Source organism: Sminthopsis crassicaudata, chromosome 6 (genome assembly GCF_048593235.1).
Source record: "Sminthopsis crassicaudata isolate SCR6 chromosome 6, ASM4859323v1, whole genome shotgun sequence".
In the NCBI taxonomy this organism is placed as follows: Eukaryota; Metazoa; Chordata; class Mammalia; order Dasyuromorphia; family Dasyuridae; genus Sminthopsis; species Sminthopsis crassicaudata.
Window position 1 is genome coordinate 221721155 of NC_133622.1, and position 22272 is coordinate 221743426.

Below are 22272 nucleotides of genomic sequence, written 5' to 3' on the forward strand. Positions count from 1 at the left end.
TATTTTAGTGCTTTTCAAACTGGTAGAGGGTATGTGGTTTTGAAAGTATAGGGAAGTTCTTGTGTGGAACCTCCTTCTACCAACATCAATCTATGATTTGTCTTCAACTTAAAGAGTTACTTATGGTGCTGAGAGTTTAAGAGGTCTCAGAGCACTTATGTATCAGAGGGATACTTGGATCCCAATCTTGCCGAGTCCAAAATCAACTCTCTCTCCACTACACCACACTGCTTCTCTACCTTGTTCATTAATAAATGCTTATTAGATAGATTAGATTGGTGACTCAACTCTCTCTCTGCTCCCTACCCAGATCTCTGTGGTGCTAAAGAGAAAGGCTGGGAGAAAAATGAGTCCAAGAGAGAAGAGCCAGGTGCCTGCTGGGAAAAGCATCTGAACCATTTTACCTGAGTGGGGCAAAAGGTCAACTCCAAACCAAAGATAGAAGATAGGTAGGATTATATTGGGATAAAGGCAACTGGTCCAAAGGAAGATCCACAAAAGCATTGCTTATCTCCTGTCCCTGCCTGTATCCCTTGAATCAGCCAAAATGTGGCAGCATCTTTGGGAGGGAGTGTTACACAACACCCAAACCGAACAGAAATGTAACAAAGACCAAGTTCCAAGATTTCAAACAAAACAAAGCATTTCTTCTAATTTGTCTCCCAAGGGCCTGAAAGGCATTTCATACATGTCCAACAAGACATTAAAAATAATTATCCAGAAGAGTAATAGCTCCCTTGGTTGTTTTAATGTATTTTTGTCTACAAACAAGAGAAGTTCTCTAAACGGCTGCCTTGGCTTGCCTTGAAAGGTCCCTAGAACAAAAGCACTTTGAGTGACCCCATGATTATTAAACAACAGTAACCAAGGATGTAGAAGGGTCTGGAAAAGAAAAAAAAGACAAAACAGCTGACATCCTTTTTGATGTCAAACTGAATTTTTGTTCATTTAAAACCAAATGAAAAGCAGGGGCTCAAAAACAAGGAAACATCAAAAAAAATGATGTAACTTCTTTAGCGACATATTAAGTATTTAGAATGCATTGGAAAATGCACACTTTGGAAAAGGAAAACAGCAGTTAAAGGCATTGGAATCTTGAATGAGGCATTGACCAAATGTCACTTCCTCTGAAATCTCATGGTGGAATATATCTCCTGCCTCTGGGTTTGAGATTAGTCGAGCATACTTTGTCAATCCAGACCAAAAAAGTACTTTACCTTGCTTAATTTTCCTTTCTTACAGGAAAGGGATTTTGTGGGGAGAGTGAGGAATTTAGGGGAGAGTGATTACACAATGAAGATGATAAAAAGATATACATATTTCTATATATAAATGCTATGAATTCACAAATAAGAGGCAGTATGATGTACTAGTTAGAGTTGACCTCAAAACCAGGAATATCAGGGCTCAGATTTTTTTTTTTTTTGCGGAGACAATTGGGGTTAAGTGACTTGCCCAGGGTCACACAGATAGGAAGTGTTACACATCTGAGGCCGGACTTGAATTCAGGTACTCCTTACTTCAGGACCAGCATTCTATCCACTGTACCATTTAGCTGCCCCTAGGGGCACAGATCTTCATTTCTGAAAAAAAAAAACTGGCTGGGGTAGCTTTGAATAAATCATTTAATTTCTTATTGCTCTAGATCTGTGGTTCTCAAATTTTGTTCTCAGTGTCCCTTTATGTTATTAAAAATTCCTGAAGTTCAAGCCAAAGAGTTTTGGTTTATGTGGGTTATATTTATAGATATTTACCATATTAGAAATAAAACCAATTTTGAATTTGTAGATACTCTGAAAGAGTATCAGAGACCCCAGGACTCTCCAGATCATACTTTGAGAACCACTACCCTAAGTGATTCTTTAAGATTATAAGTATCAGAGAAGATACTGAACTACATTAGTAGAAAAGAGTTTTCTCATGCAGGATTTTACCCCACACACACACACATACATATACATAAACACACATATGTATATGTAATACATATCATATATACATATATAAATATACATGGATATATAAATTTGTGTGTATGCATATACACATATATATGTATATATATATATATATATATATATATATATATATATATATATATACACACACATGTGTACACACATAAACACACACACCACAGAGGAATACATGTTAGTCTCTGCTCCAACTAAGTGATATATTTCCTGGGTCAAGGGTTTCTTCCTTGGCTAAGCTGATCCAGGCATAGAACCAATAAATCACAGAAATTTACAATTAGAAAAAAAGGTTTTTGACACCATCTCTTCTCATTTCACTCCACCCCCTTAGTAATAGAGATGAAGGGGGTGGAAATGAGAAGAGAGAATAGTTTAATTTTGTGCAAAAGAAAAAGTCTTTTTTTTTTTTTTCAGAAAATGTTATTAATAGCTTTTGTTTTTACATCACCTACATTTTCCTTTGTATCCTTCCCTTTCCCTCTCCCTTTATAGAGGCATCTTATGAAATAACAAATTGAAAAAGAAAAAAGGAAAAAAATTCAATATATGAAAAAAAATCTGACAACGCAAATAGGTAAAGTGGAAAAGGGGAAAGTCGCCCTCTTTCTTTTTTGAGGCAAAGCTTGTACTTTGCCTTATTTGCCTTACACATTTATTTTTAATTGTTTAATGATGCAGTTCTTTCTATTTGCTTTGTTTTCTATTGTTACATTGTTGTTCATTTATGTTGTATCTCTACTTGACAACATTGTCACATTCATGATTTATGTTGTTTTCTTGTCTGCTTACTTCACTTTGCATCAATTCATATAACTCTTTTTTGTGCTTCTCTGTGTTCACCATATCTGTCAAAGGAAGATGTTCTATTTAGGATAAAGCAATAGCTATCCAGAACAAAGTTAAAAAGGAAGCACCCTGGAAGTTGACCTGAGTCTTTCCTTCAGTGACTGACTGCTAGGAGATAGAGGTGAAATGTCTCATTCAGAAAAAAAAAAAAAAATCAAAGTCAGAAGAGCTGAAATGTTTTTGCCTGCTCGACCGCTCCAGGAAAACAACTATGTGTCATCAATTTGATATTTATAAGTCCGTGGAAAATCCAGAGCTAGACTCTGAAAGGTTTGTTGGTCATTGCTTTCTTTTATCTCTGACAAAGATCATCATAATGATAACACTAATGATTGTGAACAAAACTCCCAAGCAGCTGCCAGCAGCCTATCTCTACTGCCTGTGCAGACCTAATAAAGGAAGCATCCCTCTTTGAGCAAGCTAAACTTTGTGGGGCCAGGCTCAGAATCTCCTTTCTTTAGTCAATGACTTCTTTTTTCAGGATTATAAAAATTAGATTTTCGGGTTTGTGTAGTTAATGTGATGAGAGAAGGCAAGACCCCTGAGAAGGGACAGCTTCATTTTTTTTTCTGTGTCCCGGGGCCCAGTACAGTGCCTGATGCATTTTAAGCACTTAATAAATGTTTGGTGATGGAATGGTATGGCCCAATGGGGAGGAAATTCTCCTTGAAGACAAGTATGTCTAAGTTGAAGTCTTACCTCTGATACATGAGTTGTGCAGTCATGGGATCAAGTCAGTTGAGGATATCCTCATCATCTCTCTGAGGACAGTGAATACTTCTGATGGACTTGAATCACTCTATTTGCACCTTGATTAATAGTGATGGTCAGAAGATCATTTGGTTAACTTGCTGTATAATTGTATTTATTGAGAAGGGCAGCAAAGTAGTGTAGAGAATAGAGTGTTAATCTAGAATCAGAAAGACACCTGAGTTCAAATCTGATTTCAGACATTTACTTGGACAAGCCATTTAATTCTATCTGCCTCAGTTTCTTCATCTGTAAAATAAGCTGGAAAAGGAAATGGTAAATTATTCCAGTATCTTTGCCAAGAAATCCTCAAGTAGAATTATGAAGAGTCAAATACGACTGAAAAAATGGCTAATGCACATTTATCAAGAGATCTCTCATTATTGTAACATAAGATGTCTTGTTAAAGGATAATCTTTGAGGCTGCATCTTGTTTTAAAATGCTAATTTAAAAGAACCACACACACACACACACACACACACAGAGCAAGATTTTGTCTTCTCTACATTTTTCAATGCAATATATACATACATATATGCATATATATTCATAAATCTTTTTTCAAGAAAAAGACAATTTCTCCCATTTTCCCCATTGTAAGTAAAGAAATAGGAATTGCCTCTCATCATAAAAAAGATACATCATATAAATGTTAATATATATGTGTGTGTATATGCATACATACACACATATGCACATATGCACATATACACACATATACATATATATACATATACATATACACACACACACACACATATATATATAAAGATTTGATTCTATTTCCTAACTTCAAAGTAGTATACTACACTATGTCTATTGTCTGCACAATAAATATGCAATTAGATGAGTCCAGATCCAGGTCTTCTTCACCTTGTATGTAATCAAGATTTGCCTATTGGGCCAATCTTAGATTGATTATAAAGAGAAAATGTATCAGAGCAAGAACAATCCTAACTAAGTCTCTCTCTCATTCCATGTGAATTATCAATCTTTCCTTCTGTAGGGGATAATCTTATTTAATCATTGTCTGATGAATCTTTTTTCAAGAAAAAACAAAATTTCTTCCATTTTCCTCATTGTAAGTAAAGAAACAGGAATTACCTCTCATTGTAAGAAAGACGCAATATCATATAAGTGCTCTATGTTTTATATTCTAAAGTCTTTTCCTAGGCCAATATTCCACATTCTACATTCTAAGGCTTCTTTCATTTTAACTCTCTATGTTCTAAGTTCCCTTAACAACTATAACATTCTATGGTCTAAGGTCCCTTGCAGTTCTCACATTCTGCGGTTCTATAGTTATTACAATAATGAGATGATGACTCAATATTATTGGACCTCTAGGTAGGTATCTCCCTGAAGGGGATCCAGAATACGTCCAGTTCTCATTAATAACACATTCACAAACCACTTTAGACCTGTGTCACTCCTCTGCTCCAGAATCCTAGGTGGCTCCCTATTGCTGGAGGATAATGTTAAAAGTCTAAAATTCAGGGTTTAATCTGGCACCACCCTTCCATTCCAGACTTATTTTATAATACTTTCCCTCCCTGTGCTGGGATGCAACTACTCTCTGCCCCACAAAAAATACTATGTATTTCTCTATGTACAAACTTAAAAGTGCTAGAAGGGAACTCTGAGGCCATTTAGTTCCAACCTAAGGAAACTAAAGGCAAATAAATGACTTAATCAAGATAATACGTATAGTAAATGTGAGAAGGAGGATTTGAACCCAGGTTTTCTAATCTGAGTGCTTTTGCCTCCATGCCTTGACCATTATCTAATTGTTGATGTGAATTTATTGAAGGCACTGAGGTAGACTTGGAGGATATGTATCACTTCACTGACAATGTCAGATATATTTTGTATGCCAGATACATTAAAAAGCAGACTCTCAGAAAAACAATACATCCTGTTCTTTCCCTGTGGCTTAGCCAATTTGTTACTTTGCTCCATCTCCAGGGCTACATTACAAGGAGGAGAGATTGCAATATTCTAGGGATCCCCTTTCAAGGGCGAGGTCCCTAGCACAGAACTGTCAATGGCTATGGGATTAATGAAGGCAACTCCTTTGTGAGTGTCGCTCTCCTGCTGGCACTGAAACAGGTTGGCGAACTCCAGTTCCCAAGGTGTATTGTGCCCTGAGCGAGGGCGCCGAGAGACGCTCTTGGCTACAAGTTCAGCTCTCCAGAGTCAATAAACCCTATAGAGGTCCACACAAGACCACTCTGACTTTTGGTTAACAAATGGAAAAAGAGCAGCCATGGGGAAGAGAAAAAACAATCGAGTTTTGACAAATGTTACTAAGAGAGAGGTAGACAGACTGTGCTGGTCAAAAAGTAGATTAAGGAGAAGGAAGAAAAATCTTGGCCAGCCTGCCTTGGCAAGAGGTGGTACCAGCCCATGGAGGCTTTCACCAGGGTGACAAATGGGCTGCTCATATGCCTAGAAGCTGCGTGGGTTATGAAGTAAATACTAGCAGAGAAGTGTTGTTTTGTAGGGCTTTCAGAGCCCATCACTTGGATGCCAATTTAAGGCTTGCAAAACACTTTCTAAACATAAGGTTTGAGTGGTGACCATGGAGGCGATGTTTATGTGCCTTTGGGTTATCTTAAAATGCTATTCTCGTGGAGATATGTACAAATTCCTCTGAAATCTTACCCATCTCTTTCCAAAAAAGTTTTTTGATTCCTGTCTGGAGAGGAGTCAAAGATAGGGGTCACAAAGCTGGCTGCTCTGCTCTTTTAAAAGAAAAACACAAGGCTATAAGTACATCTATCTGCTCAGGATTACAAGCTAGTAAGTGTCTGGGGTCATATTTGAACTCGGGTCATCTTGACTCCATTTCTTGTGCTCTATCCACTGCACCACCTAGCTGCCTTTGGATTTCAACTGCTTCTCTGATCACTTCCCCTTAAAGAAGAATGGGTACCCTGTTTACATTCAAAGGTATGGCCTCCCCAGCAAATGCTAACCACATAAAAGACCAATACAAATAATGAATAAGTCTATTTATGTAAGCAAAAAGCCAAAATTAGGAAGGTATACAAATAATATTATACCAGTCAGGAAACATTTATTAAGTGCTTACTATGTACTAGAGACTGGACTACATCCCAAAGTTACAAGTAAGAGAATAAAGACATCCTTGTCCTCAAGAGGCTTACAATCAAATGGGAAAAGGCAATACACAAAAGGAAACTTTAAAGGGAGGGGAGAGGAGCAAAGTACCTCATGCTAGGACATGAAAAAAAAAATCTGAAATCGTATTGCCTGATGGGAAATAAAGAGGTGGCTGATTTGACTCTTTTTTGCTTATTTATTTTTGAATCAACAAAACATTTGCCCGGAACTGTGGTAAGCACTAGGGAGACAAAGAAAGGCAAAAAATTTCCCTGTACTCAATGGAACTCATTCTTATTTAATTTTGATAGTTTTTTTTCCCCAAAATACATGCAAAGATAATTTTCAACATTTACCCTTGCAAAACCTCATGTTCTAAATTTGTTCTCCCTTCCTTCCTCCACCTTCTCTCTTAGACAGAAGTAATCCAATACATGTTAAACATATACAATACTTCTATACATATTTCCACATTTATCATGCTGCCCAAGAAAAGTCAGATCAGAAAGGGAAAAAAGAAAATAAACTACAAAAAAGATGAAAATATCATGTAGTGATTCACATTTAGTCCCCTCTTTTGGGATGCAGATGGCTCTCTCCATCACATATCTAATGAAATTGGTCTGAATCACCACATTGTTGAAAAGAGCCATTGACTTCTTTTAAAATGCAGTTTTAGGGAGGAGCTCATCACCTAGACTTCCCAGCAGAGAAACCCAGTAGCAGGGAATATTGGCCACATGAGTCCCCAAACTGGTAATGCATATGAGTGAAATGAATGAACTCAGATGCTGGAGAGAGATTTGCTAAATCCACAAGAGTCATCCAAGGGGAAATTGCCCACGGTCTCTTGGAAGGAAAACTGGAAACCAGAAACTTGTTGAGGAGGCAGATCCTTTACACGTCTGTCATTTCCAAACCCTTTCTCTTCACACTTTCCCCCAAAGAGGGTCTGAAACCACATACTTTTTCAAAGAAAGAAACAACCTGTGGCTCCAATTCTACATATAGTGGGGTTTTTTTAAATTATAGTTTATTGACAAAACATATGCATGGGTAATTTTTCAACATTGACCCTAGCAAAAATTTCTGTTCCAACTTTTCCCCTCCTTCCCTCCACTCCCTCCCCTAGATGGCAGATAGTCCCATACATCTACATATAATGTTGAGTAATCATTCTCTTCACCAGTGAAGTCTCATCTAACCAGCACTCAAATAACAACTAGGGGACATACCCATTATCTTGCCTGACGTCTCTTCCCATCAGTAACCTTATTATTGGAAAGAAGGTGCTATAGGCATTATCATGTCCATTTTACAGCTGAGAAAACTGAGGCACACAGTGTTTACTTGACATTGTCACAGAAAATGTCAAAGATAAGAGCTGAACTCAGGATGAGAATCTTGAAACTTGGTGGCCATGTAATCCAAAGCTTCTTAAACTGTGGGCTCACAACCACATTTGGAGTCAGATAACTGAATGTGGGGGGGGGGTCACAAAATTATAATTTATTATCGGTAAATGTTTTAGTTGCATACCTACGTGACATAGGATCACGTAGGAATTTCTTGGGCAAAAGAGCATCAAAAGTGGATCACACTTGAAAAAAGATCACACTCTGAAACTTTCCCATCAAGTGGTCATCCAGTGCTTTCTCAAAGAAAGAAAATGAGGGGGAAAACCACTGCCTTCCTAGGTGGTCCTATCACTTTAGGACAGTACTATTGTTAGGAAGGCTTTCCTTCCATCAAATCTCCATTTTCATCTTTCCAGTTTCCACCCATTGATCCCACTTCTGCCCTCTGGGGCCAAATAGAACAAATCTAATCCCATCTTTCCTTGAAATACAGGAATATAGCTCTTATCATCCCCCTGAGTCTTCTCTTCTGCAGGCTAAACATTTTGATTTCCTCCATCCAATTCTCAAATGGCGTGAATTCAAAACTCTGGCACCGGTCCAGGTCTCTCCCGACTTGAAGCCCAACACTTGTCCCACTAAATCACTCTGCTTCTTTGAAAAGCCCAGAGATTTTAGTTGGTTTGCTGATTTGCTTGTTTTTCTCTTTTTAAATTATTGTTCACTGGGTGGGAGAGAAGGGAGTCGGAAATGGAGGTGATCTTTAAAAAATTAACACAAAGATTTTTTTTTTATAAAAAGTTGAGATTTCATTTGTGGTTTTTTCCACTGTTTTGAGACGTAATTCTGCCCTCAATTTAGGAAACCTCTACCAAGAGATCTCAATAAATCATAAAATGGATTGGATCTTAGAGATGATCCAGGCCAAATACCACCCTGTCATTTTACAGAAAAATTTAATTCATGCTCTGGAGATCCTGAAGTCTGGTTGAGGTGGTCTTCTGATCTCAACTTCGAGGTGGGAAATTGAACAAGGCACTATTTAGATACTCTTTCTAGATTTGTGATCTCATGATAGCCCAGACTAGCAAGATCTGATTGTCATTTATATTTTATGACTTTGAAAAAAAATCATCTGAGAAGCAAGGTCGAAAGCCCACAAGAACTGCAAATAGAAGTATTGTGACATTTAAGGTCATATAGAAAATCCAGTTATTAGCATGCATGGCATTCCCCTCCTTGACCCTAGAAGGAATGTGTAAATTGAAACATATGGAATGCAAGTCTGTTCAAATGTTGCATAAATCTGCCTGGAACAAAGCGTCAAATGGGATTGCGGCAAAAATCGAGAGAGACTGAAAACACTCTTTCCAGCACTATTACATATATGTGACTGTTAGCCAACTTAGGCCACTAATGCTTTGGAGAACAATAAATTTCCAAAGACTGCTTTGTTTTTATAAGTTTTTATATGGGTTGTACCTGGGTGGGGAATTTTTTCTAGACCTCAATTAAGTCTCTAAGATTATTTCCAGGGTGGAGGCCTACTAGGGTCATCCTGGCCTAAGTGAAGCCTCTAGAGCTTTAAAAATTAGAGCAGTTCCAGAGCTGGAAACAGTGGTCAGTTCCTTAGAATTAACTTCCCCTCCTCCATCTCTTAACCCTCTCTCACTTTTTCTTTCTTAAGTATTTCTCTTCTCAATTTATCCCTTTATAATATATCTTCCACCAAGTCCCATGTCATAAATGTTGTTTAATCAAAGTATATAACTAAAAAACAATTTTTGAATTTTTAATGATTGAATTATTTTTTTAAATAGGGAATAGGAAATAAGTGAAAATAAATTATATTTTTTCTTTTTAGAGGGAAAAACTTTTTTTTTAAGCACTCCTAGTATGGAAACAATCCTTCAACAAGGCAGACTGACAATTTTTCCATAACATGGTCTTGGTGAGCTACCCAGGGGAAATGAGAGTTACACAACTTTCCTATAAGTCAGATAAGTTGAACATGAGTTCGAATCTGGCCTCAGACACTTCCTAGCTGTGTGACCCTGGGCAAGTCATTTATATCAGTTTCCTCATCTGTAAAATGAATTGGAGAAGAAAATGGCAAGACAGTCCAGTATCTTTGCCTAGGAAACACCAAATGAGGCCCCAAGGATTGGACATGATTGAAAACAACTCACTAGTATGGAGAAGAAACAATACATGAACAATGTATTGTTACTTCTGTTATCCCATTCTGCCTATTGAAATTAATGCTCAATTCAAATTGTAGTTGATGATTAAGGACCTACTATGTGCAATAAGCTGGTTATACAAGGGAGAAAGGAAACAATCTATTCCCTCAAGGACATCTCTTTCCACTATTTGTTGTCATTTACAGCACATCTGTGTAATACAAAGGCATTTATTTGCACTTACCATGTGCCATGCACTGTGTGTGAATCTTATTTGATCCTCACAACAGGTCTGGGAGGTAATGCTATTATTATCATTTCCATTTTACATCTGAGGAAACTGAGGCAAACCTAAGTTAAGGGACTTGCTCGGGTTCACACAGCTAATGTCTGAGACCAAATCTGAGTCTTCCTGACTCCGGGTCCGGCGATATCTATTATAGCCACGTGGCTGCCTCAGAGTCTCTTAAGGAGAATCATATTTTATAAATGAGGAAAAGGTCCAGAAAAGCGAAAGCATTTGGCCAAAGTCACAGACTGTGAGGCAGAATCTCCCTCCCCCTCACACCCACCACGTTGCACTCCATTTGCCCCTTTGATGCTCTTCACATTCAAATCCCTGGAGAACAGTGTCCCATTACTCTCAGCCGTGTGTCATTCCTGGAAGGAGAGCTGAAAAGATAGTGATAATGGTGTGAAAAAGCCAGTGGATCTTTTATTGCCTTGATCATTATTGACCCTCACAGGACACCAGTAGCCCCAATCAAATCTCAGATTGTGCCAGCGGTAAAATTCAGGGAAGGCTGGATTGTTAATTAGCCATATAACCAACAGTGGATCCCTTTTGTTTCAGCCTCTATTTCCTCATCTGAGCATTCCCTAATTATTCAAGGCAATAAAAGATCCACTCTCTTTTTCATCTGAGAACTAATAAAGGGAACACAGGGGAGAAGAGTTAGGTAAAGATCAGGGGTGTGTGTGTGTGTGTGTGTGTGTGTGTGTGTGTGTGTGTGTGTGCCAATGGACCTTTTCAACATCTGATAGTTTGGTGAAGCTTATGAACCTTTTTTCAGAATGTTATTAAATGAACAAAATAAAACTTACATGATTGCAAAGGAAATTGAAATGCAGCTATCAAAGTCCCAAACGGGGGGGGGAGTTTGGGTATTAAGACAGATTTTCTGTCCAAGGGTGACATGATGTTACTCTCAGCCACTCATTCCAATATTGCCCACCTTCCATTGTGTTAACTAATCAGAACTGATTGCCATTCTTCTTCCAAAGAACCGTGTAAGTCCTGAGCCCACTGCCATTATTGTCTTTGGACAAAAGGAGATGGTCAGGTCCTTTTATTGATAATATGCTGGCCTTATTAATGAAATTATTAAATCACCCAGAAAAAAAGAAATACAACTATCAAAATATTAAATGCATTCATGGAATCCCATGAAGCTTCTTGAGAGATTCCTTGGGTTCACTGACCTCAAGTTAAGAACCGCTAGATAATCTTTAAGATCCCATGCATAACTAAATTAATATTAAATATAGCTCAGATGTAGTCAAACTCATCAGTAGAGTAGGAGTAACTGAGCCTTTATCCCAAGGCACTAAGATTTAGCAGCCTCTAATAGCATTTGCATTCCCTACACAGAACAGAAGCAAGAATTAAATATTTGGTTGGAAATTAAAAAAAAAAAAGAAGTTAACAGATGGATACCCTTTACCTGCTAAATATATCCATCCCAAGTGGGAAATCCCTTCACACTCTCATAGGATTGGACTTTAAGCTGGAAGGAAATTTAGACATCATTTAGTCCAACCCTTATTTTTTAATTTGGAAACTGAGGCCCAGAAAAGTTGTAATGACTTTCCCAGCATCAAAGAGGAAACAAATAGCAAAATTATATTTGAATTCAGGTCCTCCAAATCCAACTCTTTCTACCTCCCCATGACGCCTCTCCAACCTTTACAAGATGGACTGCCAGGTTCTCTCCCCCCCACAACTTCACCGGGGAGAACATTTTGTGCAACTTGCCCTAGTAGAAATGGATACTTACATTTTTTGTTAAGGAATGGACCCTTTGAACAAAATGGAAGGCCTGAGTTTTTGCATTGCACAAAAGTAGCCTGTTTGCTGGCAGACAAACATGGGCGTGTGGTTCCCTGGGATCAGCAGAAGCGAGATCAGAAGAGGAACTTGTAGCAAAGCTGGAGAAACTGAATCTGATTTTTAGATACAAGTGGGATGCCAGACTCCTCTGGCCCAGCTCCTTGGTCACTGAAGCAAAGGCAGAGAAACATTTCCCCAGTGCTTCATCCAAAGGTCTGCTAATTCCCTGACGCCGCTGAGGGTAATGATACTCCATGGCTGAGTGGAGAGAAGCTACCCTCCCTCTTGGGCGAGCCAGCCAGCCAGCCTTGCTAGCGGGAGGAAAGAGTGACCTTCCTGATGGAGGCTTGGCAAAGAGCTCTGCCTCCAGATGGTCAATGGCCCTCATCATGGCAGTGTGGAGAGAACGGCTAGAAAGAAAGATTCGCAAACAGAAGACCTGGACCAGTCTTATGGACCAAAAATCCAGTTTAATTCAATAAGATTTTAATCATTTCTCTGGATCCCAGGCTTTTTGTTGTTAAAATGACACCTTGTGAATGTATTAACTCCTCATCTTTGATTATTGGATTCGTTGGATCATTGCCTGGAAAGGACCAGAAAAAACAGTTAGACAGTATGGTGTAGTAGATAGGACACAGGCTTTGATGTTAGGAAGACTAGCATTCAAGTCTTGCACTTACTAGTTCTGTGATCCAGAGCAACTCACTTAGACTTGACTTCCAACTCGGAGATTTACTATGAGACTGTAAGCAAATTACTCAAGCCTCAGTTTCCTCATCTGTAAAATGAGACTACACTCAAATGACCTATCTTTGGTTCTTAGATTCATTGAACTTTTGCCTTAGATCTGGAAAGACCTGAAAGGCAGTGTGGTATAGTGAATAGGGCACAGGTCTCGCCGTGGTTAGGAAGACTACATTCAGATCTTACACTTACTAGTTCTATTACCCAGAGCAACTCACTTAAATTAAATCTCACCTCAGAGACTTACTATGGGACTAATGGCAATTTACTCCTCAAGCCTCAGTTTCCTTACTTGTAAAATAGAATTAGACTCAAATGACCTCCGAGGTGCCTTTCCAAGGCAAAATCTATGATCATTTGACTTGTGAAGGCCACCCCCACCAGCACTATACCTCCTCCCCCATATTCCAAAGGCTTTGGGGACTTCCAAGTCTACATTGACTTTCCTGACTGTCAAAATGATAAAACTCATTTACTGTGCTAGTTGGTACAATGGATAGAGTACCAGAGCTAAAGTCAGGAAGATCTGAGTTCAAATCTAGCCTTAGACACTTACTAGATGTGTGACCCTGAATAAGTCACTTAACCCTATTTTCCTCAGTTTCCTCATCTGTAAAATATACTGAAAAAGGAAATGGCAAACTACTTCAATATCTTTGTCAAGAAAACTCCAAATGGGGTTAGGAAGAGTTTGGCACATTGAAATAACCAAATAACCACAATCATAAATTTAAAATCTAAAATTCAAGAGTACCAAGCCCATGGGCTCCCAAAGTTGGTATAAAGATCAGGCTTCAGATCCAGGCTCCAAGATTACCACATCTGACTCTAAGAGACAGTGACCCTAAGGTTTCTAAGCCTATTTGCCCTAAATTTGCCAAAATGTACCCTGCCTACTGACCCGAAGATTATTAAGTCTAAAACCAATGTTATTAAGCTCAACTCCAGGGTCACCAGGCCCAATGACTCTAAGACTCCCAAGCCCAGTGGTTCCAAGGCTATGAAGCCTACTTGTTTTAAATCATCCACCTCCACCAACTTTAATATATACCCATGTTAAGGTTCCTGAGCTCAAGGCTACTTAGTCCCAAGCCTATGTTTCAGAACAGAAGGACTTGCTATTTTTTCCCCTCAGCCAGGACATTGTGTTTTCTATTTTTTCCAAATAAAGGAAATGGTGAGTCATAAGAAATGAAAAAAATACAGCAAAACAGAGATATCCCAAAATGGAATGAGCTGACTCAGAAAGTGGTGGGTTCCTATTCATCAGAAGTCTTCCAGCAAAGTCTAGATGACTATTTGTTCACATTGTTGCCAAGAGATCCTAAATCTAGGGCTGGAAGGGATCTGAGAGGCCATTTAGCCTCCACCCTACCATCATTTTACAAATTAGGAAGTTTAGGTTGAGAGAGATCAACTGATCTGCCCAGAGTCACACAATAAGTGTCTAAGGGAGGATTGGGTTTAATCCGCTATAACTATAGATTGAACAAATAACCACCAAGGTCCTTTCCAAATCTGACATCTATCAAATGATCATCTTTTCAATTACTATTGAATGACAGAGTCTCTTGGTCTTTTGAGGGCAGAATGAAGGAGAATAAAGGACCAGAAAAAAGATGGGTCCAAGAGGCAGAGCTCTGAGAACCCAGGAAGGATCTCTGGGCCAAAGTTGAGGAGCAGACCGGAAGGATCCTGGCAGCCAACAACCTCTGTGTGCCAGGTTTGGGGAGAAAGAATCTCAGATATTTCTGTTAAGTCCAAGTCCAGCTCTGAATTCACTTTGACCCAATAGCTCTGCCTACCTTTTACCCCTTGTCCATCACTGTTCCCCCAACTGGTCTGCATCCCCAGTCATCCAGCACAGAAATAGCCTTTTCCCTTCTGGAGCTCACATTCCTTCCTACTCTTTTACAATCCTATGATTTCCAGTTTATTTCCCATTTCCCTTAAATTCAACAAGCAGCTATTTGAGCAGTAACTTTGGCTGGAATGGGTGAGGGGTGGATACTTCCTGGCCCATGGCAATCCCAGGATGTGACTATTGGCAGTGGTTAGTAAATATGGATTTGGAATTGCTCCCCTTCTGAATGGCAGTCCCCTCCCTCCCAATCCTCACCCCCATTGGCTTTGTATCACATTGATACTCCTCCCACTCTGTTCTTTCCACATCAGAATCTCTGTCATTATCCTTCTAAGGTTCTTTTCCCCCACTTTTAAAAAATACTAATTTCTCTCAATTTTCCACACATTGTCATTTTGTGCTTTTCTTTGTTAGTCAAACTTCCTATCCTTTTCCACTTACCAAGTCTTTTTTTACTCCTAACTATCTTCACATCTTCATGTTTCTGGCAGCAAGGTAGCACAGTGGATAACTCCCTGTATCTGGAGTCAGTAAGACCCAAGTTCAAACCACTTTAGACATTAACTAGTTGTGCAATCCTGAACAAATCATTTAACATCCTCCTGCCTCAGTTTCCCCATCTATAAAATAAGGATAATATCTATCTCCCTAGGTTGTCGTGATGGAAAAAAACAAAACTAGATGATTTTTGCAAAGTATTTTCCAAATCTTAAAGCACTCTGTAAATGCTAGTTTATATCATCCATATAGCTTCCTGCCACCTCAGTTCGTTTGAAGCTACACTCAAGCGATATTAATCATCTGCAAAAAGATATCATTAGGTACATGCTCCCCAACACAACTGTCTTGCATATAAACCAATGGATCTTTAATCTCATCTTCCCTAGTACTCCTCCCAACCCATTTCTGCTTGCTTTTCCTGTGCCACTTTTGTCAATGTGCTCCAATAAATTAGGACCACTCAGGGCCTTTTGTCTCAATGACAACCCATTTTCAGCTTTCTCTTTAATCAGTTGGCCATTTCCACCCCAACTGGGTATCAAAGGGTCTTTCAGACAGATGTAAGACTGCAGGGTCATACTTCTCAGGAGAAGATCCCCAACTCTTACTGTTGGCTGAGTAAGGGCAATTGAATTCCAAATGGCATCGCTCATCTGCTGTAGGATTTGTAGGAGACTAGAAGAGACCTCAAAGATGATGCAGTCTAAGCTTGATTTAGCCAAAGAATAGAATTAACTTGCCCAAGGTTTTACAGAGGTAGATATCAGAAATGAATTTGAACCCAGATCTACTGAATACAGAGCCAGTGCTTTTTCTACTGTACTATGCAGTTACACAATAGATCATTACAATGTAATACAATATAATACAATGCAATGTGATGTAACAGAACATAACACAACACAACACAATATAATATAACTCAAGTGCAATATAATGCACTCGTTAAGTATTTGCTTTAAGTCAAGCATTAAGCAAAGGATGGGCATAAAAAGAAAAGCAAATGTACAGTTCCTGCCCTTAAGGAGCTCACATTCTAATAGGGAAGACAGAATACAGCAAGTATAGTCAGAAAATGGAACATGATCTCTGTGGGAAGTTGCTAGCAGAGAAGAATGAAGTGATGGAAACAGAAAAGTCATCCTGTAGAAAACAGGATTTGACCCAAGTTTTGAAAGAAACCAGGAGACAGAAATGAGGAGGAAGGGTATTCTAGGCATTGTGGACAATTAATGAAAGGGCACGGAAACAGAAGATGGCCAGTCGGATTGTAGAGTGATTGAAAGGGAGTAAAGATGACCAGGAAGGTAGGAAGTGGCCATGTTGGGAAGAACTTGAAATACCAAACAAAAGGAGTTTTTACATTTGATCCTGCAGATAATAGAGAGCCACAGGAGTTTATTGAAGAGAGAAGTGACATTTAAGAAAGTCATTTGGCAACTGTATGGAAGATAGATCACAATGGGGGAGACACTTGAGGCAGAGATACAAATTAGAAAGCTCTATGATAGTCCAAGCAAGAGATAATAAAGATTGGGACTAGAATTTTGACTGGGGTGTGATGTAAAGAAGTGGATATAGATATAGGTATACACACATACATGCAAACATTGTGAAGAGACAAATGACAAAATCTTGTGACAGACTGAACATGTGGAATGAATGAGAATGAGTGAAGATTCAAGTATAATATCAGGCTTGAGAATTTAGGTGAGTGGGATGGTGGTACCTTTGATAGTAATAGATAGATACAGACAATGAGAGAGTTGGGGGGGGGGAGAAAAATAATTAGTTCCTCTTTGGACATGTTAAATTTGAAATGTCTGCAGACTATTCAATTCAAAATGGCCAGTCAGTAGCTGGTGATTCTGGCCTAGACCTTGGGAGAGAGATAAGGCTTTGCCTATATAAATCATCAACACAAAGATGATAATTGAATGAATGGGAAGCTGATGAGATCACCAAGTAAGATAGTATAGAGGGAAAAGAGAAAAGGGGACAGAACATAGCCTTGGGGGATATACACACTAAGCAGGATGAAAGATGGAAGGAAAACTATCTAAGGAGACCCTAAAAAAGCAGTCAGATTGGTGAGAAGAGATCCAGTCCAGAAGAACATCATGAAAACCAGAATACAGACAGTATCTAAGAAGAAAAAAGTGATCAAAAAATGATACAGACCTGTAGAATGGATCTCTTCATGTGAAAAGATGACGATGATACAAGGAGACTGAGAGGCAGTTACATTCTCTGACCTCTCTCCTCTTCCCTCTGCCTCCAATTTATTTCATTCCAATCCACAAGCAACACCTGTGTCAGCAACTCCTTCAAGTTTATGACCCGAAGCTGTGGAGGCTCTCGGAGAATTGACCTGCTCCTTCACTTAGGCATGGTCCTTAACAAAGAGGAGTAACTGAGTAGCACAGTGGATAGAACACCAGTCCCTGAATCAGGACTTCAAATTTGGCTTCAGACATATGACATTTACAGCAGTGTAACATAACCTCAATTGCCTCATCCCAAAATAAATAAGTCAAAAGAATGAGGAGTGAGAAATGGCCGTTCCATTTGGCAATTAAAGGTTAGTAACCATTCTGGAGAGTAGTGCCAATTGAAGAATAATGTGGCAAAACATTGCAGAAGGGAAGAAGAATGTGAGAAGAGGGGAAGAAGATTCTATCAAGTGTTGATGACTTTCTCAAGAAGGTTAATGGGCTGAGAAGAGGAAAGATTTAGGATAGCTAATGAGGATGGTGAGATCAAGTGAGTTTTGTTTTGTTTGTTTTAAGGAGGAGAAAAAACTGAGCTTCTTTGTAGATCACTGAGAAGGATTCAGTAGATAATGGAACAATCTAAAAATATAGAAAGTCAGGAGGATAATGGAAACAATCTGTTGAAGAAGATAGAAAGGGATGAGATCAAGACTGAATGTTGAGGGGTTGGTAAGGCCTTGGCAAGAAGAAGAGCTACCTCTTCCTTCAAAAATTAAATGTAAGATGAGATATTGAGGGATGACAACAGAGGGATAGGAGATGAGAAAAAGAGGAGGACACCAAGGAACCTAATGAAGTGCTTGTCTTCCAATTACCAAGGATATGAAATTACAAATTTTAATAAAATCATTTTAGAGAGTAATCTAGTATTCTGCAGTGAAAATTACAAAAATGAATGGGTCTTTGACCATTGCAAGATTTCTATTGTTGGGAATATCTTAAATATAATTCACCCACATGTCATGGCATCTCCTCCCTGATGTCATGCTCTTCTTCAGGAATGAAGGATAAACAACAACATTGGAAATATATTATTTTTTAAAGTAATACCTAGTCAAAGATTTTCATGGTAGCTGACATGAAATTGCAAAAAGAACTGGAAACAATCTAAATGTTTAACAAAAGAGAATATTCTAATAACTTGAGATACACAAAGTTAATGAGAAAATATATAATTAAGATCTAAAAGTTTTAGAAACGTTCAGAGTGAAACAAGGTTGCCCACTATCACCATTACTATTCAATATTGTACTAGAAACGCTAGCCTTGGCAATAAGAGCCAAGAAAGAGTTTCAAGGAATTAGAGTAGGTAATGAGGAAATCAAACTATCACTCTTTGCAGATGACATGATGGTATACTTAGAGAATCCCAAAGACTCTGCTAAAAAGCTATTAGAAATAATTCAGAACTTTAGCAAAGTCGCAGGATACAAAATAAATCCACATAAATGCTCAGCATTTTTATACATTACCAACACAATCCAACAGCAAGAGATACAAAGAGAAATTCCATTCAAAATAACAGTCGATAGTATAAAATATTTGGGAATATATCTACCAAAGGAAAGTCAGGAATTATATGAGCAAAATTATGAAACACTTGCCACAAAAATAAAGTCAGATTTAAATAATTGGAAAGACATTCAGTGCTCTTGGATAGACCCAGCGAATATAATCAAGACGACAATACTCCCTAAACTAATCTATTTATTTAGTCCCATACCAATCAGACTCTCGAGAAACTATTTTAATGACCTAGAAAAAATAACAAAATTCATATGGAACAACAAAAGGTTGAGAATTTCAAGGTAAGTAATGAAAAAAAAATCAAATGAAGGTGGCCTAGCTGTACCTGATCTAGAACTATGTTATAAAGCAGCAATCACCAAAACCATTTGGTATTGGCTAAGAAATAAACTAGTTGATCAGTGGAATAGGTTAGGTTCACAGGGCAAAAGAGTGAATAAAAATAGCAATATAGTGTTTGACAAACCCAAAGATCCCAACTTTTGGGATAAGAATTCATTATTTGACAAAAACTGCTGGGAAAACTGGAAATTAGTATGGCAGAAACTAGGCATGGACCCACATTTAACACCACATACTAAGATAAGATCAAAATGGGTCCAAGATTTAGGCATAAAGAACGATATCATAAATAAATTAGAAGAACATAGGATAATTTACCTCTCAGACTTGTGGAGGAGGAAGGAATTTGTGACCAAAGGAGAACTAGAGATCATTATTGATCACAAAATAGAAAATTTCGATTACACCAAATTAAAAAGCTTTTGTACTAACAAAACTAATGCAAACAAGATTAGAAGAGAAGTGACAAATTGAGAAAACATATTTACAGTTAAAGGTTCTGATAAAGGCCTCACCTCCAAAATATACAGAGAATTGACTCTAATTTATAAGAAATCAAGCCATTCTTCAATTGATAAATGGTCAAAGGATATGAACAGACAATTTTCAGATGATGAAATTGAAACTATTTCCACTCATATGAAAGAGTGTTCCAAATCACTACTGATCAGAGAAATGCAAATTAAGACAACTCTGAGGTATCATTACACACCTGTCAGATTGGCTAAGATGATAGGAACAAATAATGATGAATGTTGGAGGGAATGTGGGAAAACTGGGACACTAATACATTGTTGGTGGAGTGGTGAAAGAATCCAACCATTCTGGAGAGCAATTTGGAATTATGCCAAAAAAGTTATCAAACTGTGCATACCCTTTGACCCAGCCATACTACTACTGGGCTTATATCCCAAGGAAATACTAAAGAAGCGGAAAGGGACCTGTATGTGCCAAAATGTTTGTGGCAGCCCTTTTTGTAATGGCTAGAAACTGGAAAATGAACGGATGCCCATCCATTGGAGAATGGTTGGGTAAATTATGGTATATGAATGTTATGGAATATTATTGTTCTGTAAGAAATGACCAGCAGGAGGAATACAGAGAGGCTTGGAGAGACTTACATCAACTGATGCTGAGTGAAATGAGCAGAACTAGGGGATCATTATACACTTCAACAATGATACTGTACGAGGATGTATTCTGATGGAAGTGGATATCCTCAACATAGAGAAGAGCTAATCCAATTCCAATTGATCAATGATGAACAGAATCAGCTACACCCAGAAAAGGAACACTGGGAAATGAGTATAAACTGTGAGCATTTTTTTTTTGCTTTACTTCCCAGATTATTTTTATCTTCCGAATACAATCCTTCCTTTGCAACAACAACAATAACAAAATTCGGTTCTGCACATATATATTGTACCTAGGATATACTATAACATATTTATTATGTATGGGAATGCCTGCCATCTAGGGGAGGGGGTGGAGGGAAGGAGGGGAAAAATTCAGAACAGAAGGGAAAAACTGGAAACTTGTATTTTGTGTCTGTTGAGAATTAAAATTTTAAACAGAAATAGTGATCGAATTACTGTTTATATTGATTTTCAATGTTTCTTTTTTTAAAAGCATGAATTGATTCTTTTTATGAAACTAAATGACATATAATTATAATGATCCAACCAAGCTTGGTTCCAGAGAAGAGGGGAAAATGCACATTTCTTCTCTCTTTGCAGAAGTGGGAGACTATGGGTGTGGAATATTGCATATACTATGCTAATGAGTTGATTTTCCTAAACTACTTCTCCCCACATCCCTGCTTCTATAAGAGACCATTCACTGCATAAGGGAAGGATATATAGGTGGAAATGAAGGTATTGTAAACAAACAACAACAGGAAAAAAAAACAAAACTGGTAGCAGAATGGATAGAGCACTGGACCTGGAATTAGGAAAATTCATCTTTCTGAATTCAAATATGATCTCAGATATTTATTAGCTATGTGATCCTGGACATGTCACTTCATTCTGTTTGCCTAAAATGCCCTGGGAAGGGAAATGGCACACCACTCCAGTATCTCTGTCAAACTCTAAATGAAACCACGAAATGAAACCAAATATTTCAGGAAAAAAAGCTATCCGTGATATTTTAAGAAAAAATTATTTATAAAACAAATGGAAGCAATATTTTGGCACAAGCTCCTCCTGCTCCCTACAATGGATTCTGCTTCATAATTCCATTCCTCTCTACCCTGCCCTGTCTAATTCTAGCTCGGTGTAATTTCTTCCTAGATATCGCCACCACCACCATCACCAGTTTTTCTTAAATGCTCATTTTCCATCTTACTTGAAACTCCAATATCATAGGTGCTTTTGAGGATCCCCTCCACTGGATTTTCATTCTCTCTTGACATGCTAGGCAAATTTAGATTATCCCCTTTATCTCCTTTCTCTGTTTCAAGGTTATTAAATCCCCAGATGGACAAGCAGGTGCCCCCTTCCTCCCCTGCCTCCCCACCTCTCCAGACTCAGCTCCCCCACCCCTTTCGATAACAGCACAATTTATCATCACTCAGCTTTTACAGGCCACTGGCCAGTTTTGTAACCATTCCACAATTTCATTTTCCAAATGGCTTCATTGTGAACTTTCTGCTTCTATCTCCGGAGGG